This window comes from Petaurus breviceps, unplaced genomic scaffold (assembly GCF_028583685.1).
Source record: "Petaurus breviceps papuanus isolate PSGF00001 unplaced genomic scaffold, PetGlider_PUasm1.0 175, whole genome shotgun sequence".
Classification (NCBI taxonomy): Eukaryota; Metazoa; Chordata; class Mammalia; order Diprotodontia; family Petauridae; genus Petaurus; species Petaurus breviceps.
The window spans coordinates 64,915,853-64,927,192 of record NW_027185764.1 but is presented as its reverse complement, the minus strand read 5'-3'; the positions used below and the strand labels follow the sequence as shown (position 1 = coordinate 64,927,192).

Sequence of the window (11,340 nt, the reverse complement as noted above, 5' to 3'; positions counted from 1 at the left end):
TAGGACTCTGCCACCACACAGGGGAGCTTTCGTCCCAAATGCTAGGGTTTTCTCAGCTGCTGGAGGTATTAGATGGGTACCCTGTCTGAGGTCTCCACATGCTCTGGCAAGCTGGACACACACCCCAGGACCTCCACCCTAGACTGCAATCCAGATTCAAGAAGGTTAAAACGAGAGTGATCACCCCTCAGACAGGTGCTTGGTCCCCCTACACTCTGCAGGCCAGGAGGTGAAGCTGCCACATGGCGCTGGCTGTGCTGGTGTCTCATCGGCTTCTCGCCCTGGAGGTAAAAGCCACAGACTCCCACTTACTGGGTCCCAAAGTCCAGACTGCACTGACCTCTCACTTTGTCCTTTGCATCTATGTGTTGATAAATCTGGAAACGGCTACAGCTGCTGGTGATCTGGAGTCCCTCTGGCTGGTGGCTGGTCAGGCCCACCCTGGAGCTAAAGCCTCGGTGTGGAGCTGGGCTCGGCTCCCAGAGTGCTTGGCTGGCTGATTATTGCTGGCATACCGGGCTGTCCTCAGTGGGAGGTTAGCTTCTCTGTGTCATTTTGTGGGTTCTTGTAGCGGCAAGCACCCCAAGTGTCCTCAGGGTGTCTGCCAATACAGGTTCTTGGATCTGCTTTGATAAAGGAAAGCAACTCAAAATGGGTTAACAAGCTTACTTTAATCAGTCAAACATGTATCGTTTACCTAGCTCAGGGGAAAGAGGTCAGCACCCCGAACTTCAGAATATACAGACAGAATTATCAAGACAGAAACAGATCAAGTAGACAGATTTCAAACTGTCCAACAATTACATCCATACCCAATCAACATCTGGGTTTCAACACCTGGGTTTTTCAAAGCCGGGGGTGGGGGGGAGGGGCTCTCAACAATGGTTTCCCAGAATCCAGATCAAATCACAGAACACTTCTCAAAGTGAGCCCCAAAACAAAGTCTCAAATCAGGGTTTATATAGCCTTCTCCTGGCTCAGAGAATGTAACAACCTTATTGACCCATTGGCCAATCAAAAAGTATCTACTGAAAAACAAGCCTCCCACCCCAGGCTCCAGGTGTACTTTAGCCTAGGCGCAGGGAAGATCTTACAAATTTACATTCCCATTACAGTTCTGCAGCTCCAAAGTTTGTTTAGAGTCCCCTTTTTACATGGATTGGGGAAGGTGGGAGCCAGAGCCTGCTTCTACTCTGCCATCTTGACTCCGCCCCCCCCCCCAAGCAGCTTTCCAAAGGACTGCTGCTGTGAACAGTTTTCAAGTTTCTGATTACATAGTATAGTTAACTCTCTATTCAATAACAAATCAGAGCAAAACATTCACAGAAAATCAAGGTACAGCATTCAGATTGTTACAACTCATTACAGAAAATCAAAATATAGCATTCATCGTATTTGCAACTCAACAACTTATCACTAAAATGGCCACAAAGTTTTCACCATAGTAGTCATATAGTTTTGAACAAAGTACAATCATTTAGTAACTCAATCATTCAATCATCCTTAAGGAGGCAAGGGAAACAAAGCACAAAAGTCAAAGCCCTCCACCCTGGGTAACACATTTAGTCAATCACAAAGTCTTAAGTCCTCAGTTCAATCACAAAGTCAAAGTACTCACCCCTGGGTATTCTCAATTGGAGATTAGTTTCCAATCATAAACAAAGTACATTCATTTGGTCAGTCACAAAACACAAAGGCCATCCACCCCTAGGTCACAACTAGGTTACAATATCATCACAGCATCCAATACCCAGGGAGAAGTCTTTTCTTCATTTTGACCCAAGGCAAGTTCTCAGCAGTTTCTGTTCCTGGGAAGACAACACTTAACAAAGACACAATAACTGGCATCCTCTTCAATTCACTTTCTGTCTGTGAAATCAACTTAGGCCCAACAAGGTCAGAGGCCTCTATTAACAAACAAATGTGACAAAGTAACATCAAAATAGACAGACCAAGTACCAGCACTATAGTCATGTTTCCTAGTCTTCAGCAGCTCCAGCTGGCCCTAGGAAGTCCTCAGCATCACAAGGTCTGTCTCACAATCACAATCACTTTATCCAGCCTCCATATGGCTTGCTCCAAGAAATTCTGTCTCAGTTCTCAATTCTCATTCCTCTTCTCAGTTATTCTCAATTCTTAGTTCAGTCTTCAGTCCAGCAGCAGCTGCCCTGCCTCCATGATGCTTACCCCAGGAAATTCTGACTGTCCAGCTTGTGCTCTTCCTTAAATTTGATATAGCTCCTCCCTGTTCAACCCCTTCCTGTTACATCAGCAACAAGGAATCATACCTTCTATTTCTTTAACAGAAGCTTAATTTGAAACTAGGTGCTAAGTACCTCTTAGCTTGGTAATATAAAGGGATCTTCAAATTTCATTACATTAGTGACCCTGGACAAGTTATTTCATCTTATTTGCCTCAGTTTCCTCATCTGTAAAATGAGCTGGAGAAAGAAATGGCAAACCACTCTAGTATCTTTGCCAAGAAGACCTCAAATGGAGTCACAAAGAGTTGGACCCAACTGAAATGACTAAACAACTGAACCAATGCTCCAAAGACAAACAAATTCCCCTTATGGGGAGAAGAGTAACTAAAGATTGTTTCCTGGTCTGATACTCAGTCATAGGAGCAATAAGTGAATGAATGAGTGAAAAGAATTTCTTAAATACCAACTCTGTGCCAAGCACTGAGAAGACATAGAAAAAGTAAGGTTGTCATTGCTCTTAAGAAACTAATGATCTCATTGGGAGAGAAAACATACAAATGAAGGATAAACACCAGGGCAGATGGAAAGTCCTAGAAAGCCTAAGGATGTGGCAGAGGAGTGCATGGTAAGGTTCAGGTGTCCTGGGGCTATGTCAGTAAGTTAGGTGACAGTGCCAAGGATCTGCAAGATTTAGAAGCATGAGTTTTTCTTCCTTTGTATAAACTGTCCATCTATGTATCCTCTATGTGTGAACTCCTGTGTATACTCCATCTACCTCTTTTCCCTATGTGTGCACCTCTCTACATTTATTTCCTAGGCAGGTTCCCTTTTCACACTGATGATATACATATCTATGGAAGAGTATGCCCTGGGTTTATAGTATAATTTTTTATCCCTACTTTTTTTGTTATGTTATTTCATTAAATACTTTTGCTTTGAATTCATTGCATTGTCTCTACTATGTAGTTACGACACTTTTATACTTTAGCTGTCCCTTAGAGAAGAAGAGGAAGAAAGGGAAAAGGAGAAGAGGGGAGGAGAGGGAGTAGTCAGGTTGACCAATGAAAGTTAAAACACTGGTGGGGACTTGAAAGCTATGTTTTTTGAGCAGATGCATATGCATGGAATATCTTGAATCTGGAATATCTTGTCTGGACAGATCCATATGTAAGCTATAAGGTACCTCCACAGCAAAAAGAAAAAAAAAAGGAAGCAAACTATGTGTACAACAATTAGGAAATAGTAGAATAAATTATGGTGTCTAAATGTAATGTAATGTTAGGAATAAAAATATGAAGAATTCAGAGAAAATACGGGAAGAATCAAGAATGTATATCTAATAGAATAATATGGAAGTTGACTTCAACTACATAAATGTTGTTATCATTCAGTCATTTTAGTTGTGTCTGACTCTTTGTGACCCCATTTGGGGGTCTTCTTGGCAGATACTGGAGTGGTTTGCCATTTCCTTCTCCAGTTCATTTTACAAGTGAGGAACCAAGGCAAACAGAGTTAAGTGACTTGTGCTATATAAATAGAGATAATTTTTTTTAAAAAAGCAAACACAGATTAAATATAATGGATAATGGAACCATATCTTGTAAAAAGTTAAAGCTCATGACCTTCCTTGGAGGAGTGGAGTAAAAGAGGGGAGTTGGACCTGTGATTTCGTTGGTGAGAAAACTCAATGCTGAAATATCCCTTAATTGAAATCATTAACTCATGGGTAACTTACAGCCTTAGAGAACAGAGTTGGGTAGTGAAGAGTTAAGCCCAAGGAAGGAACATGTAGCTATATGTGTCACGGGCAGTACTTCCTGTGTACTATGACTTTCCAGACTCCAAGACCAGCCTTCTATCCACTGTGTTTTTTTTTTCTTTTCTTTAACAAACAGTAGATTACAAAGGAAAATGGTGGCATGAGCTATCAATTGTAGTCATTCTTTTGTTTTGGTTTGTTTAATTTTTCAGTTTTGGTGGGTGTGTTTATGTTTGTATTCTATGCTAAAACAAAATTCATCAGACTTTAAAAAGGAATTGGGAAGGGTCTTTTGTTGGAAGAACATTATATTCAAATGATGCCTCAGGACCTAAGAAACTCACTCATTGAATTCCTGACCTGCTGGTCCCAGGAGGTCACACTAGTATAGCAGTATCTCTTAGGTTTCACTGAAGCTCTGGGGAAGCCAGGAAGGACAAAGAAATGGCTGCTGAGCTCAGGAATTTTCTCAGTTCATCCCCTTGTCCTGCAGGGTTTGTGAGTTTCCCCTTTCCTCTGGCTAATGTCAGACTTTGGACATTGATTCAAATAGCACTGTTGTAGCCTAGGGAAATTTCATTCATCTTGCTAATGCCCACTTCAAGATTTGATGCATTAACTCCCAGTTAACCTTAGCGACTGTGATCTTCTTCGACAGGATCACTGGCAGTATATTTCTTAAGACTCCAGTTCCTTTGGTAAGTAGCAGTGATTTTCTGGGAATCAAGATCAAGAATGACCACATCTTTTTTGGTCACTCAAGCCAATAAGTCAGTCAGTGGGTTAATTAACAAGCGTGTATTGAGCACTTACAATGTTCCAGGCCCTGTGCTGGGTCCTAAGTCCTAAGTCCAAAAAAGGCAAAAATTATTCAATCTCTCAGCTGCGCAAGCAGGGCCTACCACAGCCCTGGGAATGTTGAGCCAAAAGAAGCGAGACAAAAGATCCCTGAGAGTAAAATTTGGAAATGGACTTTATTACCGCGGGACTGCCGGGGTCACATGCCCAGATCAGACAGTGAGTTGGCACGGACAATGTGCCGGTTTTTAAAGTGATTCCAATAGTCAAGTTATGTAAGGTGAGACTACAATCAGGGATTTGACAGTATATATTTGAATTTCCCACCCACGTGAAGTTTACCCTAGGCTGAGGGACAGGGAACCTAGAATGGACGAAGATCTGGGGAAAAATGGGGAAGATCCGGTGGGGGGCAGGGGATGGGGGAGAATGGGGAATATCTGATGGGGGCAGGGGACAGGGAAGGATGGGGAAACACTCAACAGGGATTTTACCCTAGGCTGAAATTCCTGCTCACAGATCAGTTGGGGGAGGGAAGAGTGGAGTCATGCTCAACAGGAAGAGGACAATTCCAAATGAGTGAGGCAAGAGCATGGAGAGAACCATGACAGAGCACCTACTTATTACCACAGTTTCTAAGGAGAGGTTATGGAGAAAGACATGGAATAAATTTGAAACTGAAAGAAACAGAAGCTAAGCAACAAAGAAATCAGGGCTGCTTGAAGACATAGAGAGGGATTATAAAAAGAAAAGTAAGAAATTGGCAGCTAGGTGGTACAGTGGATAGAGTGCCAGGTCTGGAGTCAGAAAGATTCATCTTCCTGAATGCAATTCTAGCCTCAGACACCTACTAGCTGTGTGACCTTGCTCAAGTCACTTCACCTTGTCTACCTTAGTTTCTTCAGCTGTAAAATGATCTGGAGAAGGAAACAGCAAACCACTCCCCATTATCTTTGCAAGAAAATCCCAAGTCAGACATGAAGACAACTGAACAGCAAAGAGAAAGTGGATCTTCAATAACATTAGATGCTAAGAGAAATAGGCAACTAATCTACTTGACTTCATATTGTACTTAGATTTTTGTTCTAGTTTTTTTTTTTCTAGTTCCTGTTTAAGTTTTTTATATAGGGGAGCTGGTCTTTAACCAACCCTCCCCCCCCCCTTCAGAAAACTTAAAGTTCATTATGTAATCACAAAGTATTAATGTAATGTTTAACTATAAAAATGCAACCACACCTGAGCTGGTTGAGTGAGAAAAACAAATTAGCCACATTCCTGGGTACTTTAAATGGTTGAATTTTTGCAGTTCTAAGCTATTACAAACCAGGAGATGCCTGTGGAGAAGGCCTCTACAGGGGAAAAAAGAATTGTTTTCTCCTCTCCGATCACCTACCAGACATGCAGTTTTGAAGGGGAGATACTGTTTCACTTGGATACATTGCATCCAGCAGGAAACAGAGACCCACACTCTAGACAGATGGGTATATGGAGAAGCAGTCAGTGAAAGGAGGAAGCAACTTCAAGAAGCAGAACTGATGGCCAAAGAGAAGAAAGCCAGTCATGGAGAGAAAAAGACCCTGAGAACCCAGCTGACTTTTTGGCTTAGTAGAAATTCTACACCCAAGGAGAGCAGTGAAAGAACTCTATGAAGACAGAGAAGACTTCCAGGCCCTGTAATATTAGTAGTACTTAAAAAAAAAATCACATGTGGCTTTTGCCACAGATGCATCTGTACATGTGTTTGCCTCACTACCATTGTAGTTTCAGTTGAGTCCCCTTTTCCCATGGACAGTGAGTATGTGTACCCAAAGTTCATGGGAGAAATTTTCAATTACTGTTTTTATTTTGCTATCTTTCTAAATGGCTTTGCTAAGAGTTAATTGTGTCTATGACTGGTTTTTAAAAGGAGCACACCAGTAGGGGCTCAAGAGATATAGTATTAGGCATGCAGACTCACAGGGTTACCCTTAGAGTGTTTAGCAGCATCAGCCTCTGGGTACTCAACCCTTGAGTTTGAATGTGAATTAGGAGAGAATTACAGAAGGGAAGCTATAGTTAATAACAAACTTCCCTTAATATTAGACTTATGTCTTCCCCAAATAAATTACTTTGTATTTGTCTTGCATTTGTACATAAAAGTACGTACTTTTATATACATGTTTTCCCCCAACAGAATGTAAACTTTTTGAGGGCAGGGACTGTTTTGATTTTTCTTTGTATCTCTATTATTTAGCACAGTGCTTGATACATAATAGCTATTTAATAATGGAATTAAATTGGAACATTATTGTTTATAAGTAAAAAGTAGAAATTAAAAATAGATATGCTGTTAAGGTAATACTTCAGTGATTAGAGGATTCTTGATTTTATTGATATTTGTACTCTCACTAAGCATAAGCTCTTTTTAACCCCTTGGTAATAATTTGCATAAGTTACTGTGACTGGGAGCGGGGGGAGGGAAATCATTTGATGGATAATATTGTGCCAATGGGCCTCTCCAAATTTAATTAGGCTGATCCTTGGAAGACAGGCATAAAATTATGGGTCCTGTACTCAAAGCTTCCCCAGCTTCTTAACATCTATGGGATATTGTGTTCCACTGACAGAGTCTGTGGAAAGTCAGATTCAACACTACAGTATATTGATGATTCAGAGTAGAATTTTACTGACATATGTAGAGAGAGGATCAATACAGATGTTTCTATCAATACCTATCCATACGTGCACATTATATGTAAATATACCCACATCTCTGTGTGTGCATATGTACCCATGTATGTATGTACATATATAAATATGTATATCTAGGTATTTTTTGCAGATGAATTGGATGAGTTAGTCACTGGTGGGAACAAGAGGTCCTTTTATTTGGTTCATCTAAGAGAACATCAGTGGCTTCACTGGAGATACACAAGGGAACATGGAGGAAGGAATAAAGTAACAAGGGGACTTAGGCGTTGAAACAATATCCACCTACGAAACTGGGATAGAAGCTGACATCTCCAGAATTAGAGTAGCTCACTACCTATGCCAACTGAGGGTAAATCTGACACCTCCAAATTGAGAGAGAGAAAGGATGTAGTATGGCATGGTGACACATGGTGGTCTTCAGGTCTAGTGAAATCTTTTGAGGGACTGCTCAAAGTTTTCACGGGAGTGTCTGCATCTCTACTCATGTTTCTCAGTATCTTAAGAAATTGACTTCTCACTCCTGAGGGCAGTCAAAGAGACTGAGATCAACTAGAAAACTTGAAGTCTGGGATATGGAAGGTTTTAAGGACAGAAACTTCTAGATATGGAGGGATTACAAGAAAGGGAAGGGCAGAGAGTAGGAAGTACCAGGCAGGAAGAGAGGGCATGGCTAGTGCATTAGTAGCTATAGAAAAAACTAGGCATATCCAGAGTATTTCCACACTAGGATGAGAGGAAGACCATTGAGCTTTCTCAGTTATCCAGACCTAAAATAAGTCTATCATTACTGACAGCAAGACTTGTGCATACAAAAATGTTCATAGATACATTGCTTGTGATGGCAAAAAGCTGTAAACAAAACATATATATGCCCAATAATTCGGAGATGACTGAAAAAATATGGCATGTGAATGGAATAGAATAGTTTTTAATTAAAAAATTTAATATTATTTTGACAAACACCAAGAAACATGAACATTCCCTTAAAGAAAGAAGGATTTCATATGAAAAAGGAGATTGTATATGACACTCTCAATTGCTTTTATGTAGTAGGTTTTTTAAAAAATATGTATTAAATTTATAACAGGAGTTCCAACATTGCCCTGCTTCTCTGTATTCCCTTTAGAACATCCATGTGCTTTCTATTTGTATTTTCTTTTTACGTTTCATTGATATTTTTCTTTCTTTTCTTCCTTTTTGATTAGTATCAATATCACTATCCCCTCTCATTTCCTCTAGCATTCCCAGCAACTCCCATCAATAAAAAAATTATCCACTGTAAAATTCATATATTGGCTATATCTCAAAGTCCATGTGTCTGGTTCTCCAGCATTTGTGCCCTCACCTCTCTGCTAAGAGGGGAAATTAAATTATCAGGCTTTTGGAGTCTTAAAAGGTCACAAATTTCCAGAAGTTGTATGAAGATACAAAATGGAAGCTTACTGCATAGAAGGGTTACTCCCTTTATGTGACTCCCTCCCTCCTTGTATGCCTCACTTCAGCTCCCAACTCCTCTCTTCAGGCATCACTTTCTATCAGTTCCTCTTCATCCAACAGGGGTGTCTTTGAACCTACCCAGAAAGAATAAAGGGGCCAAAGCAGCCTGAAGCAACTGATTTCCAAAGGAGGCAACTGCAGCAGAGGGTCGGGCTGGGCTGGGCTGGGCTGGATGGCTGTGGCAGTCTGTCCCGGCCAATGCGCGTCCGGGTCAGAGAGGTGGATGAAGGGTCCAGAAGAATCTAGGGGGCAGTGGGAGCAGCGGCCGGGGCAGAGTGGGGTGGGGGGAGGGGAGGGCAAGGGGGAAGATAACATCTTCTACCATTATCCATAAGACTGGTGTGGGTTTAAAAGAGAAAGATGTGAAGACTATTCTACCAGTAACTGGCATGGTTGGGGGAAAAAAAATGCTCTCAACTCCCTATTTTCCAGGGCATTTGCAGGAGCTCTTGCTAAAACTTCAGTAGCTCCTCTGGACAGAACCAAAATCATCTTTCAAGTGTCTTCAAAAAGATTTTCTGCCAAGGAAGCCTTTAAGCTAATTCACTTACCTCAATGAAGGCTTCTTCAGCTTGTGGAGAGGTGGCATCCCGGTGATCTCCTATGCTGCTGCCATCCAGTTTGGTGCCCACAGAGGAGTACAAACCAATCCTGGGCTGTCACTATAGCTTTGAGGGTGAGGTTTTGCCCCCTTAGCCAAGACTTGTTACTGGTGCATTGGCTGGTATCACTACTTCCCACTGGATTTGGTGAGAGCCCAGATGCCTGTCATACCCAAAGAAATGTATAGTACATCTTTCATGTCTTCATCTGGATGTCCCATGAAGAAGGTCTAGAAATTTTGTACAGGGGTTTTATGACCACAATTCTTGGAGTCATTTTTTATCCTGGGCTAAGTTTCCTCAGCTATGAAAGGTTAAAGAAATTTCACTGTGAGCACAATGGACAATTACAGCCATATATGCCTTTGGGCAAATGATTTCTGAGGAGTGTGCTGATCTCATTGGTCAATTAGCAGATGGATGCAGACAGTAGGAGTGAAGGTTTAGATTCACCATCCCATCTTATGCACCTTGCAAGATATTGTCAAGGATCTATCCAAGGTTTATACAGGTATTATGCATGGACCAGCTCAAAGGCCCAATAGCAGTGGGAAATAGTTTTTTTTTTTTAAATCACTTTTGACCTAATAAAGAGGCTTCTTCCTAAATTAAATGATGGCAGTGGTAACTGGAGTTAATGTTCTAATGTTCAACTACCCAGATTATTTACTGAAGCACATGTGTATATGTAGAAAATGCAATCTCCTACATTATTGTGAAATGTGATGTGAAATTTTACTTAATTTTTAAAAAAACAATTGAGTTTGCAGTATTGCTAGCCTTGCACTCAGGCTGTGCCTATATTATTGGTTGAGATTCACATGGTCTTTCTCTGCTTTTGAAAGTTATAAAAGATGGATCAATAATATCTCTTTTGAGTCTAGTTATGAGTCCCTATATTTTTCCAGGAAATACTTTCTAGCTTTAATCACCACCATCAATCTCTTCCTCTAGGTGTCTTGCCTCCAATTGCCATCCTCTCACTGTATTTAACTCTTAAAAGGCACACACACAAGCCAGAAATACAAATAAAAAATATTAGCTTGGAGAAATTAGTTTCTTTAAAACATGTGGCAAAAAAAAAAGAAAAAAACAACCACCCTCTTCTACCCAGAAAATAATCAGACCCTTAAAGAATTAATGTTTGGAATCAACTCATCTCCTTCTTGAGAAAAGAAGCTGAAGAAAGGAACAGAGAATATAAGAGTAGGAATCCCTAGTTCTCTGTTGGTGTCAGTTTTTCTAATGTTTTTAATTGCACACCCAATTTATCTGCTCTTTCTTTTGTTGATGAAAGGATTGAGATGTAATTTACTACATTGGCTTCACTTAAAATATTTTAGTTTGTTTTCTCATTATTTCTATTTTCTTTGAGGAAATTATCTATTGTTTCTATGATTTGTTCTTTGATTGTTAGCTGTATTTTCCGCTCTGTCTTATTCTTTTATACTTTTTCTTCTCCTTGTATGCTCTTTTTTTCCCCCCAAAGAAAAAGTGGGTAGAGAAGGAATAAGAATCTAATCAACACTTGTAAACTATGGTAGAAGTGTTCTGTTCGTATTCCGCTGCCCTTCCTCTCTTCACCAATCCCAGACTCAAATCAATAGTTTTTCCTCTTTTTTCCTTCCTTCCTTCCTTCCTTCCTTCCTTCCTTCCTTCCTTCCTTCCTTCCTTCCTTCCTTCCTTCCTTCCCTTCCTTCCTCCCTTCCTTCCTCCCTTCCTTCCTTCTTTTACTTCCTTCTTTTCTTTCTTTCTTTCTTTCTTTCTTTCTTTCTTTCTTTCTTTCTTT

General features: G+C 40.5%; 1 pseudogene; it reads left to right on the top strand.

Moving 5' to 3' along the window:
• The first annotated feature begins 242 nt into the window (after nucleotides 1-242).
• Nucleotides 243-10,189, top strand: LOC138159224 (mitochondrial coenzyme A transporter SLC25A42 pseudogene; annotated as a pseudogene).
• The last annotated feature ends 1,151 nt before the right edge of the window (nucleotides 10,190-11,340 follow it).